Below are 17,325 nucleotides of genomic sequence, written 5' to 3' on the forward strand. Positions count from 1 at the left end.
TGGTAAGAGCAATTCCCATTATGACACCTGGATTTCAGGGAAAAAGAAAAGGATATTTGATACTTCTCAGTATCAGGTATTTGACACATCACCATGAGGAAAATTTCTAGGTTTCTTATGATGACATTCTATAGCCTACAGCCATAGTGACCCTTAAAACACTATTTCTTAAAAATCTTTTGACAAGCAAAATCAACAAGACAGATAAATCTATGGCACAATTGTGATTTTCTAAATCATCTTACACTTAATATTTCTTAATTCATTCTGCTAAGATTAGAGGCACTGCTGTCATCATCTAGTCTGACTTGCTTATAGCAAAATAATTATTTTAGCAATTGATTCTTATATTGCTAAGCTCGAGTAGGTCATTCAGAACTCTGAAACTGAAGCTATGTTAATACCACAAGACCAAACTCTGACATATGGCAATCTTTTATTTTGATTTTCCTTAGGGTTTTTTTTCTCCCTCATTTTTATAATTTTTTTTTTCCTGGTTGACTAGGTTCAAAGGTTTACCGAATGTCCTGGTTTCAGCTGGGAAAGTTTTAATTTTCTTTCTTGTGATTGCTGTGAAAGGAATGTCAATAGTGCATATTGGTTTAGTTGTTGCTAAGCCATGTTTATACTTTTCAAGTGCTCTTTTAAGCTTCCCATAGAAACTGAGAAGGAGCACAGACAGAACAATGGAGCTGCCAGTGGAATATTCCACAGAAGTCATGCTCAGTATATAAGTGGGGGTTGGCCAGTGGGGGAATCCGCAATCATTGTTCAGGAAGGTAATAATTCACTGGGTGGTGAGAGTGACTTGTGTCTTCATCATCATTATTATTATTTTCCTTTTCTGTTATTATTTTATTAAACTGTCTTTATCCCAACCCATGAGGTTTTTACCTTTTCCTTTCCCCTCATTTTCTCTCTCTTCTCTGTGCCCTTCCTGGGGGAAGGGGGAGAACCATGCAGTCAGCTGCACGGTCCTAGCTGCCAGCTGGGGTTAACCCATGACATTGCATTTGCAAAATTTACCTTTTTACTTTTTTTAAGTGACAACATGGTATCAGCTTTTCAGGTGAGAAATTTCTTTTTTTGTTTATTAAATGTTTTGCACATATATTGCACAACTTCTGACAATCATTTATAAGCACACTAAACCACTCATATTACATAAGGCCATCATCAATGCACAACGACTCCGTAATCACAATTCTCATATTCCAGTCCCAAATTAACAAAGCTACAATTTTTTCCATCAGCACATTTCATTCACATCCACTATTGTTAATTACAGTCCAGAGTCCTGTATGCATCTTTTCTTTATACACACAAATCCAGCAAGTTACTGCAAGAATTACTTTTACTGGGCATTTCTACAGTGTTTATATATGATACACACACATATAAAATGTACCAAGTGAGTGTTATTAAATCAGTGATTCCATTGTTTAATATAAATCTTTGCACAAATGTAACATATATTGTTTAAAAGCTTGCATCTCAGCCAAATGAAAACAGATCGTTATTGAACTGTGCAATACCACATCTGAAACACACAGACAAATCTCTGCCAGATTTCAAGTCTGAATATTTCAAATTTGAACACAAAAGTGTTGAGGGAGGAGAGAGGAGTGGATAAAAATCTCAGTTTTGCATAATTTCTTTAAATCTTGGCCAAAACACTTTTCCATTTGTCCTCAGAAAGAACCCAGCTGCTTGTTAATGAATCTCTGTAAGACGTTAACCCCTGGCTTAACCTAAAATGAACCAAATAACAACCACTAGAGATTAAAAATACAGAATTAGAACAAATCTGTTTTAAGTTTTCAGAAGAGACTTTCATATAGGCAGAAAAAAGATCTCAAAATTAAAGTTTTAACCTTCTAAATGTTTCATGATCATTTTGGAAGATTTTTAAAGGAAAGTTTTGGACAAATAATCTTCTAAATATTTTACGTTTACCTAAAGGATGGCAACACTACTTTTAATGACAGTATCTGTTACATTCTAGGAAAACACTGTATACAATTCTACTGAAAAGTTATAAAAATAGTGCATAAAACATATTTAGAAAAAGTTCTGTAGTACAGTAAGTTAGATGGTTTTTTTCCTCAGAAAAGGAATTTATGACCCATATTCATCCTGCAACCAAACAAACCAAGAATGGCTACCCAAACCTATGACTGTTCAGAGTATATTAAAAAACCAAAGCAATCCAGAAGTATGGGAAATCTGTAGGAACTGGACTGTTGAGCATTATTCTAATCAAAAATCATGCAGATCAAATGATTCCTGATGTACTTGCTGCTGATGAAAATTGCGTTCTATCAGGAATAGACTGACCTCCAGCATCACTTTAGAGAGAGGTTTGTTTAGATGAAGATAAAAGATACTTCTTTGGCTCCAGTTAATTTTGAGATGACAATCACTGATTAGCTTTCAAAAATCTTCTAATAAAGCTTACCTGCCAATAATAGACAAAAGAACCTGGAAGCAGAAATCATCAAGGGGTATACGTGAGGATATTTTCCTTATATATAAGGATATTTTCCTTACCCAAACTGTAACCTTCCTCCACAAGGTGTGGTAAGCTCTAATCACTTCCATTGCCTCCGTCTCCGAGGGAAGAGGAGGAGGGAGCCAAGAGGGGTCAGAGGATAACGACCTGCAGCAGTGCCTCATATTGTGTTTCTATCAGCCCCTTCTTGCATTGTTCCCTTACGTCTTTTCGCTGATGTTGTTTGAAGAAAATAAGAAGCAAAACAGCCACCTTTGATTTAATTCTATAAAGTCAGGTAGGATAAAACTAAATGGTACACTTAAGCAAATATAACAGTAATAAAAATAATACCTAGAAATCCCTTTAATTAATATAATGAAATGAAACAAATACCTGATTAGGAAAATACAAGCGAATAAGCCAGAAAACACAGATTATACGTTCCCAATTTTAACATACAGAAAATGCACAGAATCACTGACACGCAAAAGGAGAAATGCCAGTAAAGGAAATGCCAGTAAAGAACAAAAAAAAATTGCTTTGACTTTTAGCATTCTGGGATGTAGATAGCTTGCTGGGTAATTGGCTGATTGACTGTTCTGCTAACTTTCTGGGTGAGTGGTGGAGCAGGCAGGCTGCCTTCCTTCAGGCTCACCGCTGGCAAATTGGCACTGATATTATACATACATGCACATGCATTCTCTTTTTTAATTTCTTTGAACCCATGCTCATTCTGTCTCGCACAGGAGATTGAAACTTCAATGGGAAATGCAAGGTAATTGAATTTAGAAAAAAATATTGCCAAACTGGCAGTATCGCTCTGATCTTTTAGTTCATACTTAACTAACCCGAATTTATCCTAGCAATTAACGCAAACAGTGCACTCCTGTGTAGCTCCAAGTTAGAAATTCATGATGAGTTGTGCTATTCTTAATGTCAGAACATCGACTTATGAGCTAGAGGTAATACCACCAAAACAATATTGCATATTAAAGGATTGTTCTCAAAGTCAAGATCAATACAAGTTGCCCAGCTATACTACTATCTCAATATTGAAAGAAGAAAAGATAGCGTTTCTAGTTTTAGTTCAGGCTGTGGATTGAAGTAGGAAAGTCAGCAGCAGCTGCTCTCACAGATTACTCTTTCCACGTGAGCCCATTACTAAAGTTTGACGGTAAAATCTGTAAGCCAGCATAAAAGGTTCTTTCAGTCATTCTGCAAGACTGATAATACCTTGCGTGATCCTGTCTGCTTCTTGCTGGCTCACCACACTTCATTAGGGTTTGTTTTTCCATATATCCCATATATCATCTTTTAAATGTTGTTGAACTACACAATGACTTAAATGGGTCACGAGTAAAGCTTTGGCTTCTGAAAATTTTCTTCATTTCACGGAAGTCTGGCTGTGAATCACAAAGAGGTGTACATGCTGTTTACCCTTCCCAGCTATTTTATAAATTTTATGTTTTGTGTAAATCCAGTTAATGAAAACAGTACCCACATCTGCTTTTATATGTGAATAATTTACCAGGCAAATTGGGCGATCAATGGGAATTCTTCATAGTGTACCCCCAGTGACTTCAACAGCGTACACTAAAGCAACAGATTTACCGCCTCTGAAACACGCAAGCATTAAAGTAAATAAATAAGCCCACGGCTAGTGCTTTACAGTTCATTAAACATTCTAGAGTTTTAGTCCGCTGAACCTCAACCTCACTAAGACACATCAAGTATTTAAAGCAAGGAATTTGCCAGGTTCATTCAGCAAAAGAGAGCGTGGCGTACGGCGTGTTAGCCTGTTGCACAAGCTGAAGCAGCAGCAGCAACAATGCCGTGCCTATACCCGCTTCTGCATACGTTGGCCCCAGCCCAGAGTCCTGAAGAGTTCACGCTCTGGTTGCTGGCGTATGCTCGACTTCTTGTGTCCAGCGTACATACTTCATAAATTATGGTCCTATACTCTTTGCAGCTATCGAGGAGAGTTTCACTTCCCAGCCCGCACCTACCTTTTTCCCTAAAATGCTTGCTAACGAAATGGCTGCTCAGCAGCACGCCAGCTATGTTTTCTGAAGAAACATGGGCTGTTCCTGCGAAAAGGAGTGGAGCGTTAGGGAATAGCACCTCCGTAACACGGAGGTGTGGAAAGCCACAAGGGCTACCGAGAGGCATTAGGCAGGCTGAAGGTATGAAACTTGGCTTAGCTTGCTTATGTGAGAATTAAATCCTAATTCTCTTATTGAGGAATCGTCACACAAAAACGTTTGACTGGATTGGTGGGTGAAATGGGCCACAAGTAAGTAAGAATATAGGACTTCATGCACATTTATGGAACTTTAAATAATTATGCAGGTATGGCATACTACACGTAAGAGAGAAGTATCCAGTAGATTATTTCAACACAAGAAAAATAACAGGCAGAATGATGTGAGAACACAAATACAATGACAAAGGGCAGATTTATTTATTTTTTTAATAATGCTATAGGGATCACATGCTTAGGAAATGAATATTTCACCTAAAACCAGAGAACTTTGGGGAATTTTCAAAGGAGAGAGGCCCGAAATGACAAAACAAAACTTTAGCACATGCATCCATTAGCATGGTGACTCAACACAGAGGTGAGACGACCAGAAATTTCCTTATGTCAGTACGAATGAAAGAAGAAAGTCTGCATAAAGACTATTTCCAGCACATGCTATTGCTAACCCCTTCCAGACGGTCAGGTGCCTTCCCATGTTCTGTGTGTGTCCTCCACCCCTCTGCTAATATTCATGATTTTTTGATACCATTTTTATACTTTGTTAAATGCTTTTCCTTTCATTGTCACTGCTTAACATAAATTAGAACAAGGCAGTATAAAAGTAGGAAATGGCTGAATGAAGGAGAAATTATGTCAGAGCTATTAGCTAAGATTAATTTTCTCCTCTTACGGTAAGACAGAACCTAAATACGTGAAGAGATAGGTATATGAAATCAGGCAGCAGCTGCTGCGCAAGAACATAGTCAATAGGAAAAAATAACTGAAATGTCTTGTTTTCCGTCTGAAGAAAAAGCATTTAATTTGATTTACGCAGATAAAGTACAAAGCAATCATGACAGATCACTACTCACACACCTGAACGCAAGGAAATCGGGAGAGAAGGCCTGTAACAAAAGATCTGTAGTTTACCCTCTATCTCTGTGCAAAGGACAGTTTGAATAAAAAAAAAAAAAAAAAAAAAAAAAGAAAATATGATTAGTTAACTGAATTCTCAGTTCTAGAGAAGGCAAAAAGAAAAGAATGTAAGAACATCCCCCACCCATCCAGTAATGTCAGCACTCAACTTGAAAATAGGGACAACACAAATAAAAATAGGAAGAGAGGAATCAATTCAGTGTCATCAGCAGAAAGCTTTAGAGTTTCACTGGGCTTCTCCAAGCATCAATTTGGGCAGAACTGGCTGGTTACACAAGAACAGAGAAAGCAGCTTTATACAGACGTCCTAAACCCTACAATCCCTGTGGATTTTCCAAGGATATTTTCTACACGTAGATTCTCCAGAGGGGTCCTCCTTGTATGCAGCTGTATGAGAGTTTTACAACATGAACATCACTTCTGAGTGTTAAACTAAGCTGAAATTGTACTTGTCTAAGCATTCAATAAACTGGATTCAAACCCATTTTTTAGACTATAAAAAAAGAGTGCATTGTCATTACATACAAAATAAATCTTTGCAGATAATCATCTTACTTTTAGAGACATTTCAGGCTTTGTGCCCATAAATATTTTTATTAAGGATGTATACATTTCATGGTTATTTTCATGATGTCACTAAGAGATTATCATATTTTTGGCTTGCTTAGACAAGAAAAGTGAGTATTACACCATTGTTTATAAATGGTGACCCCTTCAACAAAAAAGGGATTAGTTTAAGTTAAAGGATAACAGTACTATAAAGTCATATGGATAAAAATAGGCTATAAGTACATTTAGATCACAAATTAGACAAAGTAGAAATTTTATAAAAGTGTAGCTCTTACAGAAATAAAGATTTGGAGCAGCCTTCAAATTGTTCAAAATGCAGTTTGAAACTGTTAAGGAATAGGGTTTATGCCCAGACAGGGCTTACTCGAGCTAGAAATTGCAGCTTGTGACATGAATTTTTGCATATCCAGAGTTGAATCCTCTCTGGACATCTGCAGGGACCAGCAGTATTTTTTATTTCTTGCTTGGTGCAGAACACAGCCTCAGGAGCTTTCCCTGCTTCTCCTTTTTCGTTAAAAAAGGGTAGGAGAGGGAGTGTTGGGTAGTTCACGCTGGGAACCTGAAAAAATTTCAGGTGTCTGTGTTGGTATACCTTGCTGGCATACTCATGGTTAAAGTTGCTGTCAGATTTGGAGTGATGAGGATTTATTGGTTACTATGCCAAAGACATAAAAGGAAAATTAAAAAAAAAAACCAAAAAAAAAAAACAAAACCGAAACAACCCTGTGACACGTTACAATTTCTTCTCCTCTGACACATTATAATTTTTAGGGACATTATTTTGAACTGAAGTTTCAGTGTTCTTAATGGAGTGCTGGAAAGCAATTAATGGAGTGGCTAGTTTATGGTGTCTACGGTGAGAGGGAGAGTTGAACAAATTTTCTTTTTATCCCTGGAAACTCAGCCTGTCTGCAACCCATTCTGGTCTTACATTCCTAAATATTTTTGTAAGTTCACATGACTCCGTACAGTAGGAAAGCTTAATACAGTACTCAAACTTCACTCAAATGGGAGAATTGTCCCTTGTGAGGCACTTGCACTTCTCAGAAATACCTAAAAGCAATTAATGGTACAAAGGGGAAAAAAGCTATCGAATTCTCAACTAAGCTGCTGACACAGTACAGAAAACACTGTTTTGTTCTGAACACAATGTACTTTAAACTCCCATTTCAGCTGAAAAGCATGTCTTTAAGGTCTTTAAAAAAGTATTAACTTACTTTGCATTAAGAAACACATGTGAATATTGAACATAAAAAAGTGGCAAGAACACTCAGTGAAAATAACAAATGCACCATGTGTCTGGGGAACGTACATTAGCTGTAAAAGTTTCTTTCATTGGCCATTAATTATAGCATTGTAGCAAAAGTGTTACAGTTATAGTTGAGAGGGTATGCTTTTCAATAATTTTTTTTTTCAGGTACCTACAACTAAAATGTTTTTTTCCTGATTTAGCATCTTTCATGTTTTTTTCATAGACAGAAATTAATTGATTTTAAGAGTTTCAAGCTGTCCCATTGGCAGTTTTCTGGGTTACAAACGCATGATAAAACCATTATATTTATGCTTCAACAAGTTTCTTGCATTATGCGAACTCAAGTGGCTTATTTTTAACTCAAACGGCTTATTTCTACAAGGTGAAGCTCACTATCATTGCGTAGAGCAACTTTATTTTATTTTTTCAAGTTCACAAGCGAATAAAAATACACATCTTTATTCCAGTACAACGTTTCTCTCTGTATTCTCCTCAGCAAAACACTTTCTGAAGTAGAGCATAGAGGAATTTTGTAATTCTTTTTTCTCCCAGAATATGTGCATAGCTCAGACTATACAAACATCCTCTATAGCTCTCCCAGTCACTTTCCATTTCAAGAACGAGGCAATTTGTGTTAACACAAGACAGCTTATCATGTGCTAGGTCTGCATGCAATTTTCTCGTGAGAACAACCATTTTGCACCTACTTGACACACGCAGCACTATACTACACCCAACTAATCAATTCTGTCTATATTAAGAAGTGGGGAGAAAAACTGCCCACAGCTGTTATATTACATCAGCTTTCCTAACTGCTTCAGACAACTCGTTTTGGAGATATTTTTTTTTCTTAGACTAAATTGGCATAAAACATAACCCTTCTTTCTATTGCTTTTCAAGTACCTTCTATTTTTTTTATTTATTTTGCCTTCTCAGAGATTATTGGAGAAGTACAAGTGTTGGAGAACAAGCTATGCTTTCTGCAGGCACCCCCACAAGTTCTGAGGGCAACAAGCTCCCGGGGTCACTAGGTACCTTTGGAGGATTTATGGACGAGCATGATATGAATGAGTTATAGCATGTTTTCATTAGAGACCTCACAAGCTACTCTAGAGACATGAACTTTTGGAAGAGACTAACTTACATATGTAAAGTCTTTTTCTTATAAGCAAGCAAATGAGAAAAGTCTGTCAACTGATAACAAGTCAGAGACAGACAAAAAAAGGCATCAGTAGGGCCCAGAAAACTCTCTGGGAAGGATGGAGTTTGGAGCTTTTCTTCTGATACTTTTACCCGAGCACACCGTGACGTTGAGATGTTCCTACACTCCTTCAAGAGAACTTGAGGTCTCTCACATTTTATGTCCAGATACTGCCAGACGAGGCATCCAACTTTGGTCTTCTTAATGGTAAACATGCTAAAGACCACGTTGCATATGAATACAAGAAATACTATAATATTTTTTGGAGCTTGAAAACGTTATTCCATCAATAGCCTACAGCTGAGGGATTAAAACCACAAAATACCGAAACACAAGGACTTTGCTACCAATTTACCTCGCAGCTCACTCCACAAGATTAGCTCCATTATCAATCAGCTAGCACTAATTTTTATCAGCCTGGCTTCCCAGGATGCTGCTCTGTGACTTCGTACCAACTGCCCTTAAACTACATTTCTGTTATTTCTGATTTTCCTACTTCTCCAACCAGTCTGCTAGTTCTTTATAGAAAGATGTACAAGTTGCATCAGTCCTAAGTGGTATAGTTCAGCGTTATCATTCCAAAAAGATTCTATTTTGTGAATACAAACCAGTTGAAATTAAATACTGGCTGTATGATAAAGATGTTTCTGAAACTGCTGTGTCCCCACAAAACATTTTCATCTTGCCATGATAGCATTTCCAACAGAAATGTGTTTTGTCAGGGAAAAAACGCAAATAGTTACACGCAAAAGTATAGCAATGCAACCTGGCACCACTGACGTCTTAAATTTCGTTACTATACCACATACATACCAGCAGTTGGCAACTTCGTGCCCAAGCTGAAACCATAGTTTCACGCCAGAACTGGAGGAATGCAATCCCAGCAGCACATTCAGAATGGCAGAAACGCCCGTCACGCCAATGAGCAGCGCCTGGGAGGGAATGCAGCGCTGGCAAGTCTTACGTCTCGTTATGAGGCACGGAATTAAGAGCAAAGATGTGGCCTGGTAGCTCATGTTTTTTCTTTCGGGGGAAAAATACCACAAGGACCAGAGAATGAACGTGGCAGTTCAGGAGACAAACCAAAACCAGGCTTAAGGTAGAAAGAAAAGATGGGAAACAGACTTGGTTCTGGACGCTTGCACTAAAACAATGGGATTGATTTCACTAACATATTTTTCGGAGTTAATTACTGCCATTTTTAAACAACAGTGTAATATCCTAAAGGAAACATCCTCTCTTGTTAGAGTTACTGCTTTTTTGCAGACATACAGGGTATTTTCCTGTTGTCTCATCCTCTAAAATATAAAGTATGTGATGTCTGATAGTCTGTATTGTACTGGAAAATAACAAATGACTAGAGGGAAAAAATACATTATCTTTCTGACAGATTACATTACAAGTGCCTTCATAGTTAGTTCATGCTTGTAAGACATACTACATATCCCTATTAGAAAGAAGGTAATGTAATTTTCCTTTTAATTTCGAACTCTTCTGTTTCTGACAGTCATACTAAGAATAACAAGAGTTTTATAATTCCAGATGCAATGCTAAATCTCTCTTTGATACTGCATACCAGGACATTATAGCTTCTGGAGTTTTGAGAGGGGATTTTTGAGAGTTTTGAGGAGTTTTTTCATTTGCTTGTTTGTGGGTTGGCTTTTTTTTTTTTTGTCAGGGGGGTTCAAAAAAATGCACACACTCAGCCTTTGCATTGCTAAATGAGTAGCTCATTGTTAGTCATTGGATATAATCAAGAGATCCATAAAGGAGCACAGAATTAAAATGAAAAGGTAATTAAAAATTAAATTTGCCCAGTTTGACTTGTGACATTGATCTTGCCTTTGTTTCTCCTCCTCTGGTTTCTCAAAATTTCTATGCAACAATTGCAAATTAAATATCCTCCTCCTGTGCAATTCATTAAAACACTGCCCACAGCAAAATCATATTTACTTTGAAATGAATTCCACCTTGCACTCCTTTACTTCTACATGAGGACCAACAGATGTATTTGTTTAGACAATAGATGTCTCTCTGGAAGAACAGTTACCTTAACTTCAGTAATTCATGAATTTTCAGAGCTGTCCTTTCTGGCTCAATGTTTATAATTACCTTAGTACTGAATATATTGCAGGCAAGCATACCTGACATCAATTAAAAAACTTCCAGCTACATTAGCTGCTTCTAGAAGTGACAAAGGGAACTATCCCGCTTCATGCAAACACTCGCATCATTGTAATTAGAAAGACAATCTCTTAATCTGACACTGAAATCAAAAGGGTAACTCAAAGTTCAATGAGCTCCAAGAGGAATATGAATTGTTTTCAGTCTAGTTTAGAGTATGTGCACAAAGTACAGATAGTCTCTCTCCTGGAGAAAAATCATTCCCCATGGCTATTCCCATCCTTCCTCACCTACTGGAATATGCTCAACCACTTCAAATAGTAATGCAGCATAATGAGGTTTTTTGTAAACAATCACAACAAGCCAACACAATAAGAAATTTAACATTAAAAATTGCTTACATTTCCCCAGGACTCCTAGACATATTACTAGACAAGGAAAAATAACAGTTGGAGCATTTGTATTTTTGTTCTTTGAGAATATTTAAGGTGAAATTAAACAAAGAACTCAGTTGTTATCATTAGAAACTAGATCTAAAGAATTTACTAAATCCATGTGGGATTTGAAATACAAGAAAAAGGGGCAAGAAAACTTCAGATGCTCGAAAGGAACTTGTACTGATTTTCCTTCCTCCATGTTTCTCCAAAGAAAATAATTGGGAAAAAATGAACAGTTTTAATCATGCCATGACTACTTACACAACAGACAGCTCTAAGAAACACATTTTAAAATTGCCCTTTCCCTAAGTAACATCACAGCATTCCTCTAAACATGGCTATGTGGCATTTGAGGTGAATTAATGTCGTCATTTGCGGCCTCCAAGATTATTAACCTATTTTCTGCTAAAAGTACTTGCATGAAGTTAGAGGCACACTCCTTAGCTGCAAGTGCTTCAGAATGAAAAAAAACCCAAACAGTTGCACAATTGCAGTCTGAATTATTATTAATTTATAATAACTAGCGTTTTTTGATTTTTAAAACAACCCCAAAAAGAACAAGGAATTCTAAATATAATTTATGAAGTTTCTAATTTTAAAGATGTCATACATACGTGTTGAAAAGAAAATTGTTTACCAATGTCTTTAAGCTTATGTCCAATCCTCCCTAGTGCCTAGGAGGAACATGGCTGTGTGCACGTGTGTGCGCACACGCACACTTCAAAAGTATACGCAGGAAAAGAAATGAAGTGGCCTGCAATTTAAAGAACATAAATTGTACATTTAAAGAAGGACATCAGCATATCAAAATGCAAAACCTTTATATTTTACCCTTTCATCAATTGAGTTTTGCTAAACATCTAAATACCATATTTTTATACCAGCTGTTTAACAGCATGGTTTTTTTCTATGGTCTAATTTGTTTTGTTTGCCTTTCCTGCCCTTTTATTCCCTCAACTTAATGTGTTATTATTTCAATTGCACAGTACAATATATAGTTGCAGAATGTCACAGTGAAATCTACTGAAAGTGGGTTTTTATGCAATCTTATTTCACAAGAACTGAAGACAACCCGTGACTGCATAGTACTGCCACACAGTTGGTAACTTTACGATACAGCAACACTTAATAAAAGTACACACAATCTAAGTGAGACCTGGTTGAGTAAGACAACTATACAGCTGAAAAAATAAAATTAAAGCAGAAAATAAAATTAAAATTAAAACAAAAATTAAATCCAATGCTAAATTCTTACAAATACTCCAGTATTATTTTTCTTTGTCTAGAAACATGTCTAGGAATATTGGGAAAACGTAACAGCAAGTTTCTATACAGCAGTCACAGTTGAAGGATTAGCGCCTGGCATGCTTTTCTTCTGGGTCAACTGTGAAAAATATGTGTAATCTTGCTTAGTGATCTTTCATCCTGATTTCCCAAGGAAACGCCGCTTATGCAATCACGGACTGTTTGTGTATGTTTCTTTATTTTTATTTGCTGGTTCCCTCCAAATAGCTTCTGAACCTGTCAAAGAGTTTCAGCCACGGGGGACAAAGGAGCAGCAGTCTCAGAAGTAATTATGCTCCTACAAACTTCATGAAAAAGTACATTTAGTTATGAAAGAGAGAGAGAGAGAGAGAGACTTCGCACACCCACTTCAGAAAATGTGCAAATGCCGGATCAGCTCCGTTAAGCACCAGGAAGCCCACAGCAGAGAAGAAGCCACGACAGATTGCCCCCAGCTAGAGATAACATGAGGAGTTAGTGTGGGACAGGGGCTACCCAGGCAATTGTGATGCAGGGGGTGTTGTGGAGGGTAAGAAAACGAGTAGTGTGGATAATAGCTCAGATACATACTCTTTTGTGCCAGCTGTCATCAGGACGAGGGAATAAGATTTAGTTTCCTAGTCTAGATCTTGACTTTGGGTCCAGCACAGCTGGAACACCTGGCCCAGCAACCTCAGTCCTCATCCCCAAAAGCATCATGTGGACCATGGCATTTTCCAGAAGAGATATTTAGAGGGCAAATATTCTCAAGCATAAAAAGAGCTGCCACAACTGTATACTAATAATATTGCTTTGCCACACGCTGGTCAGAGACTGCAATGTCTTTGGAGCAGGGTCCATACCATATATTGTCTACGATTCCTTGGGTAACAGCAATGGCTAACCCCACTGCTGCTAAGTTAAAAATAAATAATAAATAATAACGACTAAAAAAACCAAACTGTAAGCCACAAATTTTTGTATTTAATATATTGTTGTAATTTACAGAATAAATATACCATGAAATTATACAGACTTTTAGTTTTGTCATTGTTCAGGTCCTCAAAATCACTATTTTAACTAAATAAGAGCTTCTGGATTGCTTAAACTTATTTGAAAGGACTATTTCACTCTTTCATGGCTTTGAAAACCCACTTTGCCTTTCTTTTATGGTACCCAGAGCATATGAACAACTTATTTAAATGTCTACAGTAACCAATGCTGTCCTGCTCAGATCAGTGCGTCTCCCAAGAACAAAAGACACTGACTACAGACAGGGAAGGCACTGGAACTGAAACCATTACAAGCTGTCAAGTCCTTGCCCCAAACTTCAAACCTAAACTGAACTCTCAGCCTTCTGAACACGAAGCCATCTCCACGAGGTGCATCACAGAAATGAGTTCAAGGTGCTCACTCATCTGTAGAATTTACGGTCTGTAGACCTCTTCTGATTAAATTCCATAAAGCTCTTCATATTTTAACAAACAGTTTCATTACCACATTTTCTTCAAAAAAGTTTATTTAGTTTCTTTCTTACACTTCTGATTTTCATCCAAATCAAGGGAGCAGTCAAGGCCAATATAACTAAGCACCATATAAAACCTAAGTTTACAGAAAGTTTTTATTTCCACATGGTATTTAAGGAACGATATTCACCTCTTAATGCCTCTTGTTAGTACTACAAAGTAAGCCCAGTGGCACAGGGGTGCATCATGATCCAGAGGCCGTAACACATTTGTGAGTCAGGCTTTCCAGAACAGCACAAGGCAGTAATTCTTAGTTTCAGAAAACTCAAACTTAGCGCAGAGAGAGTGCCATCTCTACAGATCACTCGCGAGTCGCTGTTCACACACATACAAAATACAGAAAAAGCACCTTTTGTGAACGGTGTTTCTCAAAGCATTTTTACAAACTGCCCAGTAAAAATAGTAATATTTCCTAAATGCGTTTGATCACTACTACTTACGTAGTTTTGTATTACAGACATTATTAAATGTTTCATTTTTAATATTAATAAAGTCTTAGTAAATACGGGATTTATCTTTCTATTACCAAAAGGGAAATAGCTGTATCCCCAGATATGTTTTTTTCTTGGCTATCTCAGATTTCCTTTTACAGCAATAACACAATTTAAAACAATCTGAAATGGAAACCTTGTAATACTCATACTATGATTGAAAAAAATGCAATTTTCTGAAAAGTCTGCAGAAACAAATACAAACCACGTTCAACTACATTTTGAAAAGATTGCATTTCGTGCACGGTATAAGAGTTCTACAATAGTCTTAGCTTTAGAGAAACTGATTCTGTATTACTCTTAGAATGGACAGTTAAAGGGCAAACAACTTATGTGTCTCAGTTTGCTTGATTAAAGTTGCATAAACCGAGGAGTCCTAGTTTGAGACAACCGCTCAGTGAGGTCTCTCACTTGTGTAACACACTGTTGAGAAATCACCTTGGGAGGACTGACACTTCTGTAATCCAATTCCTGTTGTGACATGCATTGAAAAACAAAATAATAGGGGGAAAGTTGTCACTAGCTTGTTGGAGTAGGGCTTCAAACCGTTCTCTGCTCAAAAAGTAGTTTTGAGCACTCCAGGACAGGAAAGAGCCAGAATATACAAGTCACTCAGTTCCACCTGAAATTTTACCTCTCAACTAAAGTTTTCAAGTTTGATATCAAATGATTTCATTTTTCACATAAGCTAACACTCTTCTGGTTCACGATCTCATGGTAACGACAAAAGAATTCCAGAAAGTTGTGATTCTTGTCTCTATGGCATCCAGATTACTAAATTTTTTGTTCTGCAGGACCGCAAGGAGTGCAAAGCCAAATTAAATGAGTAATCCTTAACTCCAGCACAAGCACGTTTCTAAGCCACCTGATCTTCTAAACTTAACACTACCTTAAAGGAAGCTGGATTTTCCTGCTACTGTTCTTGGTAAGATTCTCTAAGTCCCCTTTCAGACAAAGAATAAAAATTCTTTTTGGTCCATTTTGATGAGACATGAACATCAACAGCAGTTGCTGTCACAGTTCTCCATTTTAAGCATCTAAAGCACTGCTCAGAATTGGCTTGTGTGGAAAAGGCAAGGCTAGGGGAACCTTTGTCCAAGGGTTAGGAGCACTCATCCAGATGTAGTTCATTCACACCCACTGCTTCCACCTCTCAGTAGTCTATTCCAGCTGTTCTTACCTCGACAGCTGAAACTGGGCCTTTGCAGCTATTGACAAGAACTGTATGGGGCCAGAGAACATGAGATGGAGCATCTAAATCTGATGAGAACGTCATCACCTGAATTCTAGCCGTTGCATCAAGGACCACTTATGGATCTTGTATTAAGGTCATGGCCAAATAGAACCAGATACAGAAGAGACGATACTCACTGATTTTATCCGTAATGTTGTGAAAAATCAATACAATAAAATTAAGAAGGTTTAGATGGTGATGATACTTGAGGCTACACACTGTTCTCAATGCTGTTTGCAATGCCTCTTCATATTGAAGTATTTCTTTAACTAGATAACTAATAAAGTTTTAAAAAGTACATGCTCATTATCATTCCCCAATGTAAATTAAACATAAAAAAAAGAGGAAATGTTTTCCTCTGTTTCTAAACACTAATGCTTTACTTGCAGTGCATTACTATTTAATTACTAATTTCCTTTCTTGCAATAAATTTGTAATCCTTTCCCCTAAATTGTTTGGTCTAAAATATTTGTAAACTTCTTTATAAACCTCAGATCATTGTTATACCCAACATTAAAGCAGTTAGTAAATAATACAGAACTATTCTTCATTCCATACCAGTTAATATTGCCAATATTAAAAAGTATATGTTACATCTATATGCAGAGAAAATTTAGTTTTCCTTTATGTAACTGTTGAGACAGTTAGCTTTATCCTAACCCTTCAAGGTGCTAAAGGGATTGCTCCAGACCTTATAATACATTGTCTATTTTTAAATTGCAGTTAGAATATTCAAATATCTCAGTATCATATACTTGCCCACCCTATACACAACCATAAACAGCATGCACGTTTTCATATACAGAAAAGTATCAGCTGAAGTTTATTTTAATTTTTGCATATGGAAACATTCATACAACATAGAATACTTCACACATTCAAGAATGTAGCAACTACTTTAAATCAACAGCTCTACATAACGAATGTATTCTTACAAAGCAATATAAAAACAATTTAACTTAAGATGCAGAAGGTGTTTTAAAATAGGCATGATATAATTACTCATTTTAGATGCACTGGCAAAGTAAATTTCCCATAGATATAAAAAAATAGCCTTGTAGATTTGCTTACATGATTATTCTCAAATGAGTGACCTATATATACAGAAAGCAGCGTTATTGCAATATAGCTGTTACTGCTCATTTCTTCCATCGAAGTTTCAGAATGTTTTCTTCCTAACTCATCAGTTGCTCCTGAGCAGATGATATGGAAACCTCGCTCCTCTTCCCCCCCTCCAAATACTGACTAGAAACACACAAGCATGGAGCTTTATCGATGTTATTGTCTGCTCTAGTGATTAAAGTTGTCCAACTTCTTTAGAATATAATTAAAATGTAGAATCAAGTTAAAATTAGAATGGAATTAAAATGGAAGTATTGGAGACCAATGAGTTAAATAACCCAAACTATATGTCAGGTACATTAGTGTTACCATTACATATACCAGTCTTCACTGTGATATTGTACATAGCGTAGTACAAGTCTGTGACTGGATGTTTATTTTAGTTCCAAATTGATAGCAGTGCTTTCCTGTATTTTCCATGACCATCCCCGTTCAC

The 17,325-nt window shown here is 36.8% G+C and overlaps 1 protein-coding gene across 1 annotated transcript in view; it reads right to left on the minus strand.

Annotated features, from left to right (window-relative positions):
- The window catches only part of ADGRA1 (adhesion G protein-coupled receptor A1), a 278,773-nt gene that overhangs the window by 215,727 nt on the left and 45,721 nt on the right, over window positions 1–17,325 (minus strand). The window lies entirely within an intron of this gene.

This window comes from Larus michahellis, chromosome 6, assembly GCF_964199755.1.
Source record: "Larus michahellis chromosome 6, bLarMic1.1, whole genome shotgun sequence".
NCBI classification, from domain to species: Eukaryota; Metazoa; Chordata; class Aves; order Charadriiformes; family Laridae; genus Larus; species Larus michahellis.